At 42.1% G+C, this 20,336-nt stretch overlaps 1 protein-coding gene and 1 long non-coding RNA gene across 5 annotated transcripts in view; both read left to right on the top strand.

Annotated features, from left to right (window-relative positions):
* The window catches only part of KCNC1 (potassium voltage-gated channel subfamily C member 1), a 167,278-nt gene that overhangs the window by 11,465 nt on the left and 135,477 nt on the right, over positions 1-20,336 (top strand). The gene's annotated exons all lie outside the window — the stretch shown is intronic.
* LOC137095802 (uncharacterized) lies at positions 11,355-15,038 on the top strand. Its single transcript, XR_010908923.1, has 2 exons — positions 11,355-11,557; positions 14,747-15,038. It is a non-coding gene; the product is annotated as an uncharacterized lncRNA (long non-coding RNA).

The following is a 20,336-nucleotide window of genomic DNA, read 5'->3' as shown; positions in this document are numbered from 1 at the left end:
ATGGGTCATGTTTAATCAATTCAACCCATAGTTCAGTAAAAGTGTTATTGTCATTGATTTTAGCAATAGACTAAAATCCAGGTATAATTTAGCAAATAAGACAGAGTACGTTGAGGACCTAAATGCATATATAATTTTACAATCTCAGGTAGCTTGTGTAGGTTCTGGTTGTACTATTTTAAATAATATCTGTTGTTAACTAGTACCAGGCCTTATTAAGAGCACCTCTGGCTACTGGCTCTTCACACAGTTATTTCTTCATTGTTTACATTGTAAACTATTTTTTCAAACATACAACCATTAACCTAGAATCATAGAGTTGGAAGACACTCATGGGCCATCCAGTCCAACCCCCTGCCAATAAGCAGGAAAATCAAAGCACCCTGACAGATGGCCATCCAGCCTCTGCTTAAAAGTCTCCAAAAAAGGAGCCTCCACCACCAAAGGTGTCCCTTCCATGGGAAAGGATATGTGCCATTGGGTAATTTTACAGCTGGCATTCCCACTAATATCAGAGATTATCCAGAAGACAGCCCAGGAGATTTAATATCTGTATCCACTGTTCACATTGTGTCTGTCCTTTGGCAAGTCCCCAAGTCTCTGTTTCATTTTTTTCACGTTATAAATATACAGATAATTATGACTTACTTCATAAGCTAAGGGATAGCTCACACTTAAAAATTTAGTTGTTTTAAATGTGCACTTGAAACTTTAAGTAATAAACATGTTTCTCCATATAGAAGCACAACCATTTGGGAGTTGAGATGTGCTGGCTACAGTTTCTTGTATATTCAATAGCACACTTATATATTCTCAGTGCTCAGGAGCAACTATCGGTAGTTTAAAGAAACTTGTTTTAGTAGTTGTTGTGTAAAGAGTAGTTCATATCATAAATAGTTACTTGAAATTGCTTTTATTTTCAAGTAATCAAAGCATAACTACATTCTATTCTAACTTTCAACAACAACAACTTTATTTTTATACCCCACCTCCATCTCCCCAAAGGGACTCAGGGCTGCTTACATGAGGCTAAGCCCAGATAACAGAGTTAAAACATAGCGCACCAGAGCACATTCTATGGATTTCCTAGAATAAAGAACTGTAACAATAACACCAACAGATTAGAAGATTTACAGGTATATTTAAAAAATCAATTGTTGAAACCCTGTTGGAGATTTATGTCTTCGCAAGTGGACCTACATCTGTGGGAATTAAAACTGGCCAGTTGCATAACATCTGCACCTAGCAGAGGGCTACTATTACATAGTACAGCTGCCAAAGTTCTCAATGAACATTGGTACCTGAGATACATCACTCTGGGATTTACATTGCTGCACAATTCACACTGAGAACACTTCACACTGAGAACACATTACACTTCTTCACAATTCAGTAAAGAGGCTTTTTTCTGACTCTGCTATGTAGCTAGGTAAACATCAAATTATGCAACATGACAGTTCATATAGAGTTCCAGCCATTTTTTCTCTCCAAAATACACTAATTCAGATTGCTTGCACCCTCTCACAAATTTTGCATAACTGGATTATAATTATTTTCAGTGATATAAATGCAAATTTCCATAATCTTCAAATGTGACACTGAAAACAGCTATACAATAACCACCCTGAGTCCCCTTGGGAAAATAGAGCAGGATATATATAAAGACTAGCCGTTCCCTGCCACGCGTTGCTGTGGCCCAGTCTGTGTATATGTGTATATATTTATGCATTTATGTATATATGTGATTTTGTACATGCATTATATATATATTACAATGCATGTACAAAATCATATATATATTAGTTTTTTTGTGTTTTTAAGTCTCTTCCTGTGTGTTTTTTCAGTGTTTTTATGAGTGATAGTCACTCGTTGGCCTGATAGGTGCCTTGTGTCCAAATTCAGCAGCAATTCGCCCAGTGGTTTTTGAGTTATGTTAATCCCACAAACAAACATTACACTTTTATGAACATTACATTTCTATGTAACATTACATAGATGATGATGATGATTATTATTATTATTTGAAACACAACAAGATTAGTACACAGTAAACAAGATCACTATGCTGGTTATTGTATTGGATCATACATCAGACACTTCCCAAGTGTCCAGGACTATGTGCTGTATCAGTAAATAATGCATGCAGATCCCAATAGGGTGGCCTTTTGCAGCTGATGGAGGGTAATTTTGTCAGTGCCAATTGTGTTTAAGTGCAGGCCAAGGTCTTTAGGCACTGCACCCAGTGTGCTAATCACTACTGGGACCATCTTGACTGGCTTGTGCCAGAGTCTTTGCAGTTTGATCTTTAAATCCTCGTATCATGTCAGCTTTTCCAGTTGTTTCTCTTAAATCCTGCTGTCACCTGGGATTGCAACATCGACAATTATTATTATTATTATTATTATTATTATTATTATAATAACAATTACCTGAAAATAGTAGTTTTAGGAGGGAAATTTGGCTCTTCATATGTTGTCGACAAATGACTAGCATCATCAGTTCCTAAGTGAGCGAGTATCTTGTCATCTAATGCTGGGTGAGCAACTTTTTTCCCCCAAGACCAAATTGAACAATGGTAGCATAACAGTAATGGTGGGGAGGCTAGTAGAGCTGTCAAGGTGTGAGCCCTAGCATTTTCTTTACCATCTGTTCCTATATAAACACACAGAAAGATGGAATCCAAGGCAACTTCACCAATGGAACTACATCATGCAACCAGTATAGTGAATGTAGCAAAATATATGGATGAACCAATGTTCATCATGCCAGTAACATAGCAACCATTTTGAGGGCTCCACAATTGCTTACTCAGTTCCTGCCCATTGAAAATAAAGAGGAAGCAAGACTGAGCTGGTTTCTTTTGTTGAACAATACATGACACAAGTAGGTGATTCATTGAGTCACAGGATGTGCATGTTGGATGATGAATGAATGGACGGATAGATGGATATTGAATTTGAAAATCAGGCAGAACTGATGGATTGCTTTAAATATGCAAAAAGAGAGATAAATTTCCACATCTGAAATGTTGCCATTTTTATAATGATTTTTAAAGTTTTTCTTTCTAGTCATTGCATTTAACAATTCTGATTTTAGATAGTATGGGAGAAGCCCAGTTTGACAGATTGCCTCAGTTCACGTATGTCTATAGTTTGCTTCTTCCTTTCATTTTTATCCTTCCTCCAGGTGACTTTATATCTTAAGCAAACCTTGATTACTTGAACATTTTGAATGAGCCCTAGCAACAACCAGACATATTTGGAGAGTTTGTTCTACTACATCCTCAAAATTGGTGACTTCACTAGCACTGACCACAAAACAAGGGAGACAGAACAAGACTTCGGTAGATTCTCATTTCCTTCTGATATGATTTATGTGTGGCCATGCAGCTCAAATTAATCATGCTATAAAATTATGAATAAATCTGTTCTCCAAGGTTTTTTTTTTACAGTAATTGCTTATGATGAAAGCCCTTTTATAATAGTAAGTTAAAATTGCATAGTAATGACCTTTTGTTCAAAAAATGTAATAAATCTTTGGTTTCAGTGAGCTTCATAAAAGGCACTGATGTCATTTCTGCAGACATTCCTAAAGTGCCAAGACCTCACTGGCATTGTATAGCATAATCATTTTGCTATTTAGCAAGCAGGTTAATGGGACGTGCTAGATTTACCTTGATAAATGGTAAGTCAAAATGATTGTGCTTATTTTAAAGATCTTTTAAACTTCAGAAACAGGTGCATGCCATTCATTGGGGGGGGGGTGGGGGGGGTGGTAACGCTTAGTTTCTTGTGTTCATTTTGAAACTGCAAAAGAAGCCATTTGTCCAAGCTAAAATATGCAGGATACTTACATTTAGTAAGAAAAGTGGGGTTCTACTGTGATCTAAAAACAAAAAAAAACTTATTCTGTTTTGAAGAGATTTTTCATCTTAAGAGTGCAAGAGGAGACTTCATGAATCACACAAAAATCCAATCCAGCCTAGCATTTATACAGTTGTCAGCCAGATACTTGTGAGTCCACAAGTCCACAAGAAGGGCACAATGGCAATAACATTCTGACACATGTTCTCCAGTACAGTGCCTTTGAATTTGGAAAGAATATACTTAGGCAATCCCTCGTAACCCAAGGATGATGATTCTCCAAGTGTAGTGTCTTGGTGGTGGGTCCGTAGGTGGCTGTGGAGCCCTATTCTTGATCTGCATGTTCTCCCCCAGTGAGGACATTGGTTTCCAGGTGGAAGGCAGTCCCAGTCAGAGTTGGTTAATGCATCTTCCTCTTGAGATGTTTATCCCTTTCGCTCCCCATTCCCATGTCTTCAAATTCTGCAGCACTACTGGTCACAGCTGACCTCCAATTAGAGCACTCAAGAACCAAGGCTTCTCGGTGTCTATGCCACCGTTTTTAAGGTTGGCTTTAAGCCCATCTTAAAATCTTTTTCTCTGTCCCCCAAAATTACATTTCCCATTCTTGAGTTTGGGGTAGAGTAACTGCTTTGGGACACGGTGATCAGGCATTCGGACAACGTGGCCAGTCCAGCGGAGTTGATGCTGTAGGAGCATTGCTTTAGTGCTGGTGGTCTTTGCTTCTTCCAGCACTCTGACATTGGTCCACCTGTCTTCCCAAGAGATTTGCAGGATTTTTCAGAGGTAATGCTGATGGAATCATTCCAGGAGTTGAGTGTAACATCTGTAGCTAGTCCACATTTCACAGACGTATAGTATTGTTGGGAAGACAATGGCTTTATAAACAAACACCTTGGTCTCCCTATGGGTGTCCCGGTCCTCAAACACTCTCTGCTTCATTCAGAAAAATGCTGCACTTGCATTGCATTTCAGTGTCAATGTTGAGGGAATATATAGTCATAATAACTAGTGAATATCAATAACGTTTTGTACCTTGACCCTTCTACCTTGAGTCATAGATTATTTAAAATCATGGAAGAGAAGATGGTTGTACAGTAACAGTTTCCTGCAGTGTCTTCTCAAGACTAAACTATTCTTCCTCTTTAGACATTAATATATATTAATAAAGGCCGAGCATCCTTTATCCAAAAATCCAAAATACGGTAGTCCAAAACCCAAAATTGATCATGTGAGTAGCTAAGATAGCAACACTTAGCTCAATGTACACAAAATTTATTTTGAGCACATAATTACAATATTGTTTGGAATTACCTTCAGGCAATGCATATAAAGTATCTATGAAATATAAATGAACTTTGTGTTTAGATTTGGATCCCTTCTCTGAGATATCTCATATGTAAATACAGATATTCCAAAATCCATGACAGGGAATCTAAAATCCAAAGCACTTCTTGTTCCAAACATTTCAGATAAGAGATACTCAACCTGTAATTCCTAAAATATTTTTTCTTTGTAAATATGGGAGGATTTGTACAGCCATATGAGTTTATAGTCATCAGTAATGTCCTTAAATTTGGCAAAGTCATTGTACAAAAAGATTTTTGGCATATTTCTGAAAAAAACTCAATGCAAAAAAAAAATCTAGAGAAAGCATTTTAATCAAATCCAGAATAATCAAATCTGCAAAAGTCAAACTCACAAATCTGGTATGCCTTTAAATACTAGATGTTGAGGACAAATAACAGGGGGGGGGGGGGGAACAGTTATTGGAAACATTATTTTGTTGGATCTCTCAGCCAGCATGAGAGGCATCACTTAAAAATGTAGCTTTATCAAGTTCTTCAGAAAATCTGTTGTCTATACTTCTTACAAATAAGTTTGCCAGAAACCTCTGATGAAATGATAATTGATACTAGACCCAGTGGCATCAGAAAGGTTGAACATTAAGGGGGGGGGGGTGAAATCCAGGACACCCTACCCATAAAAAAGAAATAAAAGAGAGCTCTCCAGCCTAACAAGACTAGATTGCTATACACAAAGTAAGAGAAGCAATACATATTACCTTTAAAGCTAGGAAGTGGAAAGTGGGGAAGCCCAGAATCATGATGATCAGACACTACAGTTACATAACTGCACCACTGGCTAGATTAGATGGACCTTAGAGGCAATGCGGAAGGCATTTTCCTATCTTCTTTTAATAAAGTTGTCCAACGCTTAACGCAATAGGAAACCACTGACCCAAAGCTCCATTGTAATAAAAGTTATGCTTCCATCCCTGCCTGCCCCCCCTTTTCCAATTAAGTAAGATAAGATTTTCCAAGTGGATAGCAGAGAAACCTCATGTTCTGAAGTCAGACAGTAGGATATTGTATTTGTATAGTATGCATAGTATTTACAAGGCAAATGAAGCATATATTTGTTGACTATTTGGTAGCAAAACAGTTGCACAAATTTTAAGAACAAATGCATGTACTGAACTGTTCCGAAGCAGTAAAGATATACTGTGACTGGGCTGATTAGTCTTGGGTGTTTATCCCTTTGAAAAATCCCCAGGGTGCAAGCAGTTTTATTAAAAGACCAAATGTAAATTTAAACCAGTATGGATTACTTGAAACATTAGCTACATCTTAGCGGCAATAAATCAATATCCAGGAGCACACTGGAACTTCTTAAGAAAAGGTCATTTGAAAAGACCATTCCATTTTATCTTTCTTGTAAACATCAAGTAAAGAGCAAAGAACCATAACAACAACAATCTGGATCCTATTGTTACTTCACTAGAGTGAAGCCATCAAATCAACTGATTTACATGTAGACTCATTAAGCCACTGACTCAGTGGATCTACTCTAACTGGAACAAACCTACAGGAGGCCAGGTAATATGTCTGTTGATATTTAAGTGATTCCTCAAGAATACATCTACAGTGGGCCCTCTGGATCGACCATTTCCACTGACTACGGATTGTCATTTGTCATATTATTGAATAGCAGCAACATGATCACCAACACACTGAAGCAATGTGGAATAATCATGAGTGTTTTTTCGTATCCATGCAGGGTCAGAGAACCAAACCCCGCAGAAGCCACTATATACACGTACATGGTGAGAAGCACCAGCCATTATGATATGTGGAAAATTGGGTCATCTATCTTCTCTTCCCTCATGTGGCATGTTCAGGGCAGAAGTACAAGTCATGTATTTGCAACATTTGCTAGTTTCTTTCTTAAAGTGATGTAGCTATTGTGGAATCATCACCTTTCTTGATTTTTACATGTGATTGTTTTTTTAAAAAAGTCCACCTAACAGTTGCCATGTTGGAAATGACTTGAGAGTACACAACTACAATGTGAATAGATTTTTTGTTTTAGAAGGCTTTTGGGTAGTGGTACTCAAGAATCTGAGAGTTTTGTGAGCAGTAACTGGCTACCCTGGGATCTGCTTAGATGCACTTCTGCTAAAATCTATCCTATGGCCCCTCTTCAGAATGGCAAATGAAGGCTGATTCGGAGATACTCTTGTCCAGAATGGGAAATCTTTTTTTTATTCTTCACAAGGGTCACTTTTGCTTAGGTTAAGCTGTCAGACTTTTGTGCTGATAGAGGTCAGGGCGGAACCCAGGTCTAACTAGAATTCAAGCCAAGCATTTCTGTCTCTTTATTTTGTCACCCCTTTCTATATTCTGGACACCACGTTTCTCTCTGTGTGTCTCAGATTTAGCAAACAGGAGGTTTCTAGAAGAAAAATAACAATTCCTGCCAGAGATCACAATGGCTCTCTTTCAAAGGGCTTTGTAAATTACTTTTAGGGCTTTATAAATTTAGACCAATGGCCACAAGCTGCCTGTCTACTTCTAGAGTGGAAAAACAGTAGGCTGCTTTTGTAGCCATCAAATCCCCCAGCAGTCCCCCAAAATTCCCTGACTCACAGATTCTGCACAATTTGGGGGCATGTTTTACCAAACCCCATGTCAACATTATCTTGTGTATATAAAAATTCCCTCTGTACAAAAAACAGTAATCAGAAATATCTCCTCCAAAAGCCCCCAAATCCCCAATACTTAATTCCTGGCAAAAATGATGACCAGAATTGATGTCACATCACTTCCTGTTTCTATTCTGACTGGGATTTGTTTTGTCACTGTGAAGGGACATCCTGCAGGAAAGCCTGGAATGAAAATTAGTCCCCAACCCAATGAAGTTGGTTTTACTCATAGTGAAGTTTAGCAAATGAGCTCCTGACCTTTTCTTACAGTCCTTTTATGAATATTTATTTGCATGTTCATCAACAAAGAGCAAACTCATGTCCACTAGCTTTAACGTGCTAATTCAATACGTGAATGCTTCCTGAGTAGGAATCAAATGGGGATCACCAATGTCTGTTTCACATATTATTTTAAAAATCCATATCAGAGTTATATCTTTGTTAGACCAAACTAAAGGTCACAAAAATGTGCTGGCTTTTAAAATTCCTCACCTATCTTCATCAAACAAGACATTACAAATGTTACAAATGCAATAGAGTGGGGGAGAGGAGAGAAAAGCAGAGAAAATTCATTTGACATTGAAGTCATGAAATTGTATGGCCAGAATATTAAAATTAAGTGTTTGGGGAAATTGCAGTTAAAATAAGTTCTACAAGGTGATGTGATAGTTTTGGGTTGCTGTTGGGACTGCCTTGGGACTGCTGCAAGGAAAAAATAAACAAACAGAGGATGACCCCCACTTTTGAAAATATAAAATACATGTTACTCAAAACTGTTTCCGTCCTTAAGTAAAAGTGCCCAGATTCTTAGGAGCTGAGCGGATGGACCATCAGAGAACAAAATTCAAGTTCAGGTGATATGAAATCCTTTCTCTGTGCAATTGAGAAGAGCATTCAAAAATGCTTCAGTTACCATGCAATGGGGCTTGAATCAGCATATTGATTCGGCTCCCACCACCCCACCTTGGAGATGAGTTTGTTAGTAAATTGAGCTGTGACCTTTTATATAAGGATATGTTCTGTCTTCTGGTGCAGTTGGTCTGTCAGCTTTCACAGTTGCTGCACATAAATAAAAGTATATTTCAAACTTTTATTACTTGTTAAAATATTTAAACAAGTACTTTTTAAAAACTGTTTTTTGACATATGTTGGAATTGATCCTCAAAAATTGCTACTAATTGTCTTATCTGATTTTTTAAAAATACAACAACGGAAAGCATTACTTGGGTCAGCTTATTCAGCCCTATGCCCAAAGCACAAAATATTCTGCTTGACACCCTGTTTAAAATCCTCAGAGAAGGGCACTGCACACATTTCATAAATCCATGCCATGACCATTTAAATATGTACCCTTTCCTGTCTCTCCACAGTTTGGGTTCCTTGCCTGAGTGAACTCTTCCTCAAGCAATGATCTTTATTCTTTCATGATGCCTACTTGTGACTTATATGGGTTTAGCAATATGTGTTGTGTACAATTGGTTAAAGCTGCCTTAGGAATCTGGCTTCATGACTTCCTCATCCTTTCTAGACCAGCAATTCTGCCTTTCAGAGCAAAGAGTCACTAATGCCATCAACTGCCACCGGCTGGCACGGTATCTGAAGGAAGTGTGGCCAGACAAGTCTAGCAGAGCTAGGCCTAGGGACTTTAAACCCATATTTTGATATTAATGTTTTTTGATTTGGTCTGAGCACATTCACAGGCACAAATGAATGATAAACAATTCTTGGAACAAACCTGTTAGGATGAATGCCTCTATTTCACAAGCACAGCTTCATAGTTCTATATCAATAGTTCCCAACTATTTTTTGACCAGGAACCACATGACCAGGGACCACTCACCAACATTAGTACCACAAGGGTTATGAATCAGTTTTTGGTCAAGATTAAATTCAGTTTGGTTATTTGGGGTGCTGATTCAGAAAATTGCATTGGATAGACCACATCTGCTCTAGTTTCTGATACAGAATATATGCCATCCACTAGTTGTCATCTGCTCGCCCACAGAAAACTGTCAGGACTCGGTTTCCTGGCCTTGGAAGTTGGCGCACAAAACCGGATCCCTGACATGGAGAACTGATAAGGGATTGCAGCTGGTGACCTTGGGAGGGGCCGTTGGTGGTTTGGCGGGGAATATTGCGCGGGATAATTGTCAGGCGGGAAGAGGGGATTCGAATGTGGGGGAGGGTATATAAGGGTTGACTTGTGTCTGTGCGCCAGTCCTGGCTTTTATTGTGTATATGCATCCAGTAGTAAAAGTTTCCTGATTGATTACGGATTGGCGTCCTGTGTCTTTTCTGGGAGCAGCTGCTGTGAGCTTACATTAAGCCAGGACTCATCGGTGCCATCCCACGGCTGTGGTGAGGTACCCCTATGCAACAGGAGGAAGATCCAACGGAGGGGGGAGAACCGGCATCCCCTTTCGAGAATGCGGAAGAGGAGCTGGAGAGAGTGAATGCCTTGGCTTCATCGACTGCGTATGCCCGGCCCAACGGAGTCACACAGAGGCGAGTAAAAGGGGCAGAGGCAGCAACGAGAGAAAGCAGCGGGCTAGAGTTTCCCTCTCCCCAGAGGTTGGATTTCCTGGAGGAAAAGATGGCATCAATGGAAACCACCCTCGCAATGATGTCAAAGGTGATGGAGCGGCTGGCCCCACTATTAGAGGAACAACCACCCCGAGGGGAATCGGTGCGGAGCGCGGGAGAGAGGAGTGACCAGGGACTCGGGGCACGTCCAAAAGCGCAGACGAGTTGGAGAGCCGCTGCGGAGAGCGATGAGGAGGAGGAACGACCCCGGGGACTGGCGCCCCAGCAGACGTTCCTGGTGCCCCCGGCCGGAGCCGGGCGCGGCACAGGGCGTCAGGAATTGCCCCCGGAGCAGAGAGGGCTCCAGGGAGGGCCACCGCGAGCGGAGGACCGGGGAAGGCAGCTCCTTCCATACCAGCCTAGGAGGGAGGAGCTGAGGATCGAGTTCGGAGGAGAAGCCGGGAACCTCGCATACTTTCTGACTATGGTGAGGGGATATCTAGAAGATAACGCCCTTACCTTCGGATCGGAAGCAAGCAGAGTGCGAGCAGTGGGCGCGGCACTGAGAGGGGGAGCAGCGGAATGGTATGTCCAGCTCCACGCCAGGCACGACCCATGTTTGGGATCCACAAGGCGATTCCTGGCTGCGATGGAGGCGCGCTTCAGGGATCCGCTCGAGAGGGTCCGGGCGAGGGAAAGGCTGCAAACAATAACCCAAGGACATCGTTCCGTATCTGAGTACGTGGAGGAATTCCGGTTGAGGGCGGAGAAGGTCCCAGAGTGGTCCAACACCACCAAGGTCCAGATCTTCAAGGAGGGCTTGCGGAAGGAAATCCTGACCTGGGCGCTTCACCGCGACGACCCGGAGGAGATAGGTGGATGGATCGAGCTGGCCGGCCGCATCGAGACGACCTTGGCACAGGTCAAGAGGCATCAAGGAGCAGCGCCGCAGCAGACGAGGGCGAAGGAGGGGAGTCGGGGAACGGAGAGGAGCACGGTCGGAAAAGCCCCGGCCCGAGGGCCCAAGGAGCAGAGGGGCCCTTGTTATGTATGCGGTCGCCTGGGCCATCGGGCTGCCGAATGCAGACAAAGGAAAGGAGGAGAATCCCATTTCCCAAGGTTCAAACCGGCTGCAGGAAAGAGAGCGGAGGAGAGCCCCCCTTCTAGGGCCCCGGTGGGTGATCTGGTGAGTCACAGCCCAGGAATGCTAGTATTCCCAATCAGGCTAGAAGGGGAGGGGAAGTGGGCCAGCTGCAAAGCTCTCATGGATTGCGGCTGCTCAAGAAACATTATGGCCCCAGAGCTGGCAGACGAACTGAAATGTGAGAAAACCCCCTTGCAGAGCCCCATAGCGTTTTCGCAGCTAGATGGGTCAGTGGCGGCTGGGGCCCCGGCACGGTTTGAAGTGGGAGAAGTGAGATGTAAAGTGGGGAGCTGGGAAGGCAGCATAACCTTCGTTGTATCCCCTATGGCTACTTACAATGTAATACTGGGGATGCCATGGTTAAGAGAAGCCAACCCACAAATCAATTGGAGGGAAGGCAGCATCACATTCCAGAGCGGAGAAAGAGGAAATTGTTGCAAGGGGGAAGAAAACACGGCAGGTGGGATGCAGGAAATTCCCCCTGAATACAGAGACTTTGAGGATGTGTTTGACGAGAAGGAGGCAGACCAGCTTCCCCCTCCTAGGAGGGTCGAAGTAAAGATTGAACTCAATGAGGACGCTAAGTTGCCCAGGAGTAGATTGTACCCCATGTCAGTCAAGGAGATGGAGGAACTGAGGAAATATATTGATAAAAACTTGGCCCGAGGGTTTATAAGGCCCTCCGAATCACCCTTGGGAGCCCCAGTGCTGTTTAGGCACAAAAAGGATGGCTCATTGAGACTGTGCGTGGACTATAGAGGGCTGAACGCAGTGAGCACCACCAACAACTACCCCATGCCATTGACTAAGGACTTACTATCGAGATTGTCGGAAGCACGAGTGTTCACGAAAATTGACTTAATCGAAGCTTATCATAAACTGCGCATAAGGCCCGAGGACAGGTGGAAAACTGCGTTCACCTGCGCGTTCGGCCATTTTGAATTCTGTGTCTGTCCCTTCGGGCTACGGGGCTCTGGATCAGCATTTATGCAAATGATTAATGAGGTGTTACACCCACTATTGTATCGCGGGGTGTTTTGCTTTGTGGATGATGTAATTGTGTTTACCCGTGATAGACGATCTCATGTCAAATTGGTGAGGGAGGTGCTCCAGAAATTGAGGGAGGCAAAACTGTTTGCAAAACTGCCAAAATGTGAGTTCAATAAAGAACAGATAGACTTCCTGGGATACCGAATATCCAAGGGAGGGATAGCAATGGATCCAGAAAAAGTGGAGGATGTCAGGGGGTGGAGCCCTCCCCAAACGCGCAAACAGTTGCAATCATTCCTCGGGTTTGCAAATTTCTACCGGGGTTTCATAAAGGAGTTTGCTCAGATAACGGTGCCCTTAACTGAACTGCTAAAGACGAAGGGAAGGGGGGAGACAGTAAAGGTACGATCCCCGGGAGCAAAGTTAGATTGGTCAATTGAATGCCAAAAGGCTTTTGAAGAACTGAAGCGCAGGTTCACTGAAGAACCAGTATTAATCCACCCCGATTTAACCAAACCATTCGTGATCCATTGTGACGCATCAGATTGGGCGTACGGGGCGGCCCTGATGCAAAGGGACCCAGAAGGGAGGTTGAAGCCATGCGGGTTCATCTCGAAAAAGTTCAGCGAAACTGAACGAAACTGGCCGGTGTGGGAAAAGGAGGCCCTGGCGGTAGTGAGGGCCCTAGAGACATGGAGGCACTTATTAGAAGGAAGCGGCATCCCCTTTGAAGTGTGGACCGACCATAAAAACTTACAATACCTCACTTCACCCAGGCAATTGTCAGCGAAGCAAATAAGATGGGGGCAGTATTTCAGCAGATTTGATTTCAAGCTGCGTTTCCAAAAGGGGAACCAAAATGTGGTCGCAGACGCGTTGTCAAGAATGCCGGAGGATGGAGGGAGGGGACGAGGCCCAAAGGGGAGCATATTCTCAGAACAGCAGTGGGGCATGGCAGTACAAACCCGAGCACAAAAGGAGCGCAGTCAAAGGCTGGTGGGGATTGAGAGCAAGGACGGGGGATGGGAGGAGGAGATAAGACAAGCATGCAGGGAGGATCAGTGGCTGGAAAGAAATAAGGAAAAGGTGGAATGGAAGGATGGATTGGGATTTGTGCACAGGAAGCTATATATCCCAGGCAACCTAAGGGAAAAAATGATGATTAGATGCCATGGCAACAAGGGGGCAGGACACTGGGGAGTGACGAAAACCCTGAAAATGTTGGCACGACAGTGTTGGTGGCCCGGGATGAGGGGTGACACCAAAATGTATGTATCCAAATGTAATGCGTGTGCACAAAATAAGGCAACCACACAAAAGCCAACGGGGTTATTGCAAAAGGTGGCAGAGCCATCAAGACCTTGGAGGGTGATTGCTATGGACTTTGTGGGTGAACTCCCAGTCAGCAGGGGTCAGCGCTATATATGGACAGTGATGGATTTATTCTCGAAACAAGCACATTTCATAGCACTGCCTAAGTTGCCATCTGCAGAGAAATTGGCTGAGTTGTTTATCAAACATATCTACCGGTTGCATGGGTGTCCGGACCAAGTAATTAGTGACCGAGGGGTACAATTTACAGCCAGGTTCTGGGAAGGTTTCATGCAATTGATGGGGGTGGAAAGAACCTTGAGCTCAGCGTTCCATCCCATGACAAATGGGGGGGTCGAGCGCACACAACAGACCTTGGGAATGTTCCTAAGAACATACACAAACCAATGCCAAACTGACTGGGCCGATCTACTCCCGTTTGCAGAGATTGCGTACAATGGAGCCTGTCACGCATCCACAGGGAAATCCCCCTTTGAGGTAGTATACGGCATGGAAGTAACCCCTTTTCCCAAACTGCCGAGTTGGGGGGAAGAACTGGAGGGAAAGGAAGAATGGTCATACAAGATGAAGGCGAACTGGGAGGGAGTGGCAAAATCGCTGCGAGAGGCACAGCGAAAATATAAGTTGTTTGCAGATCGGAAAAGGAGGGTAGGTGACAAATTGGAAGAAGGGGATTTAGTGTGGCTGAGCACAAAAAACCTTAAGTTAAATACCCCCTCTCGGAAGTTGTCTCCCAAATACGTCGGTCCTTTTAGAATTTCTAACAAGGTGAATGAAGTGACGTATACCCTGAAACTACCTAAGGTATTGGGGAAAATACACCCAACGTTTCATTGTAGTTTATTGAAAAAATACCAAGGTCCGCTAGATGAAGAAGGAACATAATGGTGACGTATATTTCCCTTCCAGGAAGAAGAAGAGGTGGAGGGGGACATTATGTCAGGACTCGGTTTCCTGGCCTTGGAAGTTGGCGCACAAAACCGGATCCCTGACATGGAGAACTGATAAGGGATTGCAGCTGGTGACCTTGGGAGGGGCCGTTGGTGGTTTGGCGGGGAATATTGCGCGGGATAATTGTCAGGCGGGAAGAGGGGATTCGAATGTGGGGGAGGGTATATAAGGGTTGACTTGTGTCTGTGCGCCAGTCCTGGCTTTTATTGTGTATATGCATCCAGTAGTAAAAGTTTCCTGATTGATTACGGATTGGCGTCCTGTGTCTTTTCTGGGAGCAGCTGCTGTGAGCTTACAGAAAACCATATTTAATAATCTAGAGCTGATGTGTTCTATCAAATGCAGTTTTCTGAATCAGAACCCCAAATAATCCCAAGAACAGGCCTAAAACAAAGACACCAAAGCACCCCCACTTCCAGGTGCCACATGGAACAGCTCCACTTGGGGAGAGAGGAGGAGGAGAAGCAGCAGCCAGGAGGCTTGTTGTCACACTCTTTGTGGGTAGTTATCCTTTCCTCTCCTGACATCCTTGTTGTTTCGACTCTATAAAAGGGTTTCGGAAGACCAGTTGCTCTCGTTGCAATGGTGTAGTAATGCTAAAACCACGGACCATAGTTTAGTTCTTGGGGATTATTGGTGTTCCATGGACCATATGGAAACCACTGTTCTATACCATTGCATGTCTTCTGGCTATTTGTTGTTCATGACCAGCATTAACACCAGAGCTTGACATAGTTGTTGCTCTTTTTTTAAATATCACATATTTACATAGCATATGAACAATGCAATTTCCAATATATTTCTTCCCCATTCTTCTTCTAAGAGTATAAAGTGTCTCACAAATGTTTAAGAACTGTTCCTTTTCATCCTGGACAACTGACCAATGGAATGATATAGGTTTTTGTCCTAGATAGGGATTGTAAAATATACAAATATATTTTTGAATGGTTGAAAACATTTTTATAAGAGTTGAGAAAGCCTGATGAGAAAAATCCTGAACTGATTAGAATTGTCACAACTGTGCTCTGCTTTTGTCAAATTTCATCTGTAACACTGTGTCCAGTTCTGTGCATCATAGTTTTAAGAATATGGACAAAGTGGGACATGTCCAACGGAAAGCAACCAAGATGGAAGATGGCCTGGAAACAAAGCTCTATAAGGAACAATTGACAATACATTTGTCCTGGAGAAGGGCAGGCTAAGACATGATATATAATAGTCATCTTTAAATGTATGAAGGGCGGTAATGTGGAAGATGAGCATGCTTCTTTTCTGCTGTAACTCTCAAAAGAATGGATTCACTGACTAAGATTCTGACTCAAAAATTATAAAGAACTTTGTGATGGTAACTTATGGCCATAATTAAATTATCTTTAAATTCACTTGGAAATTTCTAAAGAGAATTTGTATGGTGACTGGTCAGGGATGCTTTTTCTGTGGGTTCCTATACTGAAAGGGTACTGAACTACATTGCCAGATAAGACAGTGTAGAGAGTCCATTAGCCTTGGGCATCCAAACAACACATCAGGCTAATGTGAGTTAACCTGGGATAAAGCTGTAATCCCATTTTTCCCGTGTTAAAAAAAACACCAGTAAAGATCTGAATCTTCCATGTGTGATGCCCAATGGCAGTCTCAACAGGTGAGACGGCAGTGTCCCCCTTCCCTCCCTGTGCCCCATTTCATCCCCAAAATAACAGAAACAGAATGCTTACCAATGCACAATATTTCCCTGTTACTTTGTGGCACTCACACAAATGATACTACAGAGCTTTGGGGGGAGGATTCGGCACAGGTGGTGTGTCTGGTCACACACACTCCACTAGTGAGGTGGTGTTTCATCCCCTATGTGGCTGCAAAATACAACACAAACTGACATTTTAATGCAGGTTGGCCAGTGTAGAAGAAACTTCAGTTATATGACTACCATTCCAATGTTTGTACAGGCAGTCCCCAAGTTACAAACAAGATAGAATCTGTAGGTTTGTTCTTAAGTTGAATTTGTATGTAAGTCTGAACAGGTACATTTGTATGTAAGTCTGAACAGGTACATTTTAAATGTAACTCCAGCCGTAGCATAGGAAAGGCTTAACACCCCTTCACTGTTTGTTTGGCTGTCTGTGCCTTTTGTTGGAAGACTTCATCTTCCTGTCCCTGTGATAATTGGACTTTGAAAAATTGGTTTGTTGTAGAAACAAAGATTGGTGAGAAAGCTTCAGCTGAGACACCTTTTTCCCATGATAATAACTCTTAAATGAGTGAATTTCTCTTCCTAGCAGTAGATTTCTCTCACTTCCTGTTGTCTCACCCTCATTCTTAACTATGAGTCCTTTGTAGGTCAAATGTTTGTACCTAAGAGACTGCCTGTATGTTTCTTTTCTGTATCTGCAACAGTTTGCCAATATCTGCTCTGAAATTTAGTTCCCCAAAATGGGCACTGCACCCTGAAGGTATCCTCACCAATGAATTACACTCAGTGCCCTCCCCATCCTCAAAATAAAACCTGACTACAAATCCAGCTTAACTTTGCAGACTGTGTCTTTAGCATTGTCTGAATAATTTGCACTGAATGGTGCATTTGATGAATTATTCAGGATTACTATTTCCCAGACAGGATTTGCAGATCTGTCTTCAGTTATTGCCTTAATCTTAATAAAGTGATCCATTATCATCCGCATCCTCAAAAGCTTCTGCTATCCTAAAAGCAAATGTGACTTAATACTGATGGAGGAGTTTGAGGACTGGGGGTTCATATGCAAACCTGACAGGAAGAATACATTAAAGCTGTGGTGGAGGAGGCAGATCTGGACTGACTAGTTAAACTAGCTGAATAACTGGTTGATTCACCATTTATTCAGCTGTGTCCATCCCACACTTCATTTACACAGTGCACACAGTGTTCAGAATAGAAGAAATAATGATAGAATGCAAAGCATCATGTGCTTGGCTATGTTGATACAGATTGTGCCTCTCCCTATGGTTTTGTATCTGACTATCCGGATGGACGATCGGGACACAGCAAAAGGAAATTGAGAGACTTCTTTCTAAACACGCTTTCTATGGGAAGGGTCAGAGACTGAGCTAGAAGGACTCAGATCTAGAACTAAATTTCTTTTCTGTGTTGGGATGGGAAGGAAAGGACCTGGTAAAAAGAAGTAAACTTAATTTGTTCAAATAAACTCTACTTTAAATATACCAGAAAACATACTTGTATCAAGTTATATATATAAAGTGGTTTAAATTGGTAAAGGAACAATGTGATTTTCAGTCATTAAAGGTGCTATTACTGCATCATTCAAAAAGTTTTCCTCTTTCCCAGAAAAAACTGCCCTCCCCACATCTTTAGTAAAATTAGTTTAGAAGTGGAGGAAGCAGAAAATCCTAAAGCCACCAGATCCTATCTGATTTTGGAATCTAAACAGGATCAGATCTGGTTAGTACTTGAATGGAAGACTACCAAGAAATACAAAGTGTTGTGACAAACTGCTTTTGAATATACCTTGCCTAAGATAACCCAATGAAATCCATGTGATTATCAGAAGCCAGCACATGGTTTAAAGCAGAGTTTCTCAAACTGCTCTCCTCCAGATGTTTTGGACTTCTTCCACAATTCCTAACAGCTGGTAAGCTGACTGGGATTTCCGGAAGCTGAAGTCCAAAGCACCTGGAGGAGCATAGTTTGAGAAACACTGACTGAAAGGCACGTAAAAACAAAAATTATGAGCAAAGTTGAAGAATCGTGTCAATAAGGCTTCCTAATTACTGAAAAATGTGACTTCTTCACAAAAGAACTCAACCCTAAATTTAATCCATCAGCAACAGAAAAATGGATGGTGATATTATGGATGAGTCTGTTAATATTTAACACTGAAGGAAAGTAAGATACAGGAATGAAAGAGAGGAGAAGGTGATGGAGTAGCAGAAAGAGATCCACTTATCTCATCATAACTAAATAAAGAGAGATTTACTGTTCCTATTACTGGATATTTTAAGCCCAAGCAGCTCAAATAAGGTATAGCCGCAAGACTTTAATCGTGTTGTATGTCATCTGTTTCCATATTTGTGGTTGAGCTAGAAATCATACAAGACTAGCGGTTAAGTTGATTGCTACTCCCAAACATTTGCGATTCAATGTTAATGAAAAGGGAACTAGTTTTCTATGTGTTTCAAAAAATAAAATGAAATAAGTATAACTATTACCTGATCTTACACAGAGTCAAAAATTAAGTTGTGGGGTGGATGATAGACACTGATGCTTTACATGACCCCTTTCTCTGATCTACTGACAATTTGATGTGATTACTAGAACTGACACTTGACAGAGCAAAGGCAAGTTAATTTCCCTTCTTACTAACTTGCAACACTTTTTCAAATTCATTTTACATTTCTCTGATCAACATCCAAATCTATATAACAAATTTACTCATTATCCCCAATTAATTTCCCTCCCAGATGCGCCAAAACAAATTTTTCTTCAGTTGCTCCCATTCATTAATTATTGCATCATAACTCACAAATTCAATTCAGATTCAGAACAAATGCAGAATAGATGGCGATTTTCTTCTGGCAATTGGGAGCAGGAGGTTTCTTATTCTGAAATGAAGTGAGACTAGTTTGGAAAAAATTACACAAACCAGAGGTAAGCTAGTAGCTGAGTTGCTTGCACTTGATGGGGGAAGCAAGGTAACTACCATTTCTGTGGATATTCAGAGCAAGGGATGATACTTTTAAAAACTGTTGCTCTTCAAAGGTCCAATAAGAAGTTGGTTGCCATGACAGTTACAATTTTACAATTGAGAGCTACCTTTAAACAATAAAACAACAGTAACTCTTTCCTTAGGGGTAGATATCAAAGACATAGCCATGTTAATCTGAAAGATCAGCATCCAAAGTATTCTTGTAGCACCTTAGAGACTGTGAGAAGGGAGTGGGAAAGACAGGAAACCAAGCAGTGTGAGCAGCATAGTGCAAGAAGGAAAAGAGGGGTGCAGTGTGACAGGAATGTAGTGGGCAAGATGAAAGAACAAGCAAAAAGAGCTGTAGAGTTCACGGGGAAATACACATTTTAAGGCCACAATGAAGTAAGGATATGCAAATACTTTAAAAGAGAAGGGAAAGTAAACACTGCAAGTGGCAGAGTGCAAGATGGAAGGGAAGAGCACACCACAAGGAAGCAAGATGGGAGTGCAACAGACATGGAGCAGTGCATTGCTACGGAGTGAGACGAGGAAAGACAGTGAGTAGGTGGAAGAGTGAGGTAGCAAAAGAAGGAAAGGGAAGGAAAGATGGGTAGTGGCAGGGTGCAAGAGTCAGAGGGCCAGGCATGAGGTCTGCCAAAGTGCAAGGAAGGGAGATTTGGTGTCTCAAGGTCATCAAAATCAGAAAGGACAGAGGCAATCACCAACCCAGACTTCCTTAGAGAAAGTTCCATCAGTGGTATCACTAGATGGAATGTGTGTGTGTGTGTGGGGGGGGGGGGGGTTAACTGCACCAGATGACACATTCAGAAGTGGTGACATCAAAATGACTGTCTATCAAATTGTTGTGC

This window comes from Anolis sagrei, chromosome 1 (assembly GCF_037176765.1).
Source record: "Anolis sagrei isolate rAnoSag1 chromosome 1, rAnoSag1.mat, whole genome shotgun sequence".
Taxonomy (NCBI): domain Eukaryota; kingdom Metazoa; phylum Chordata; class Lepidosauria; order Squamata; family Dactyloidae; genus Anolis; species Anolis sagrei.
The sequence above is the reverse complement of the archived record's forward strand: the minus strand, read 5'-3'. Positions and strand labels throughout refer to the sequence as shown.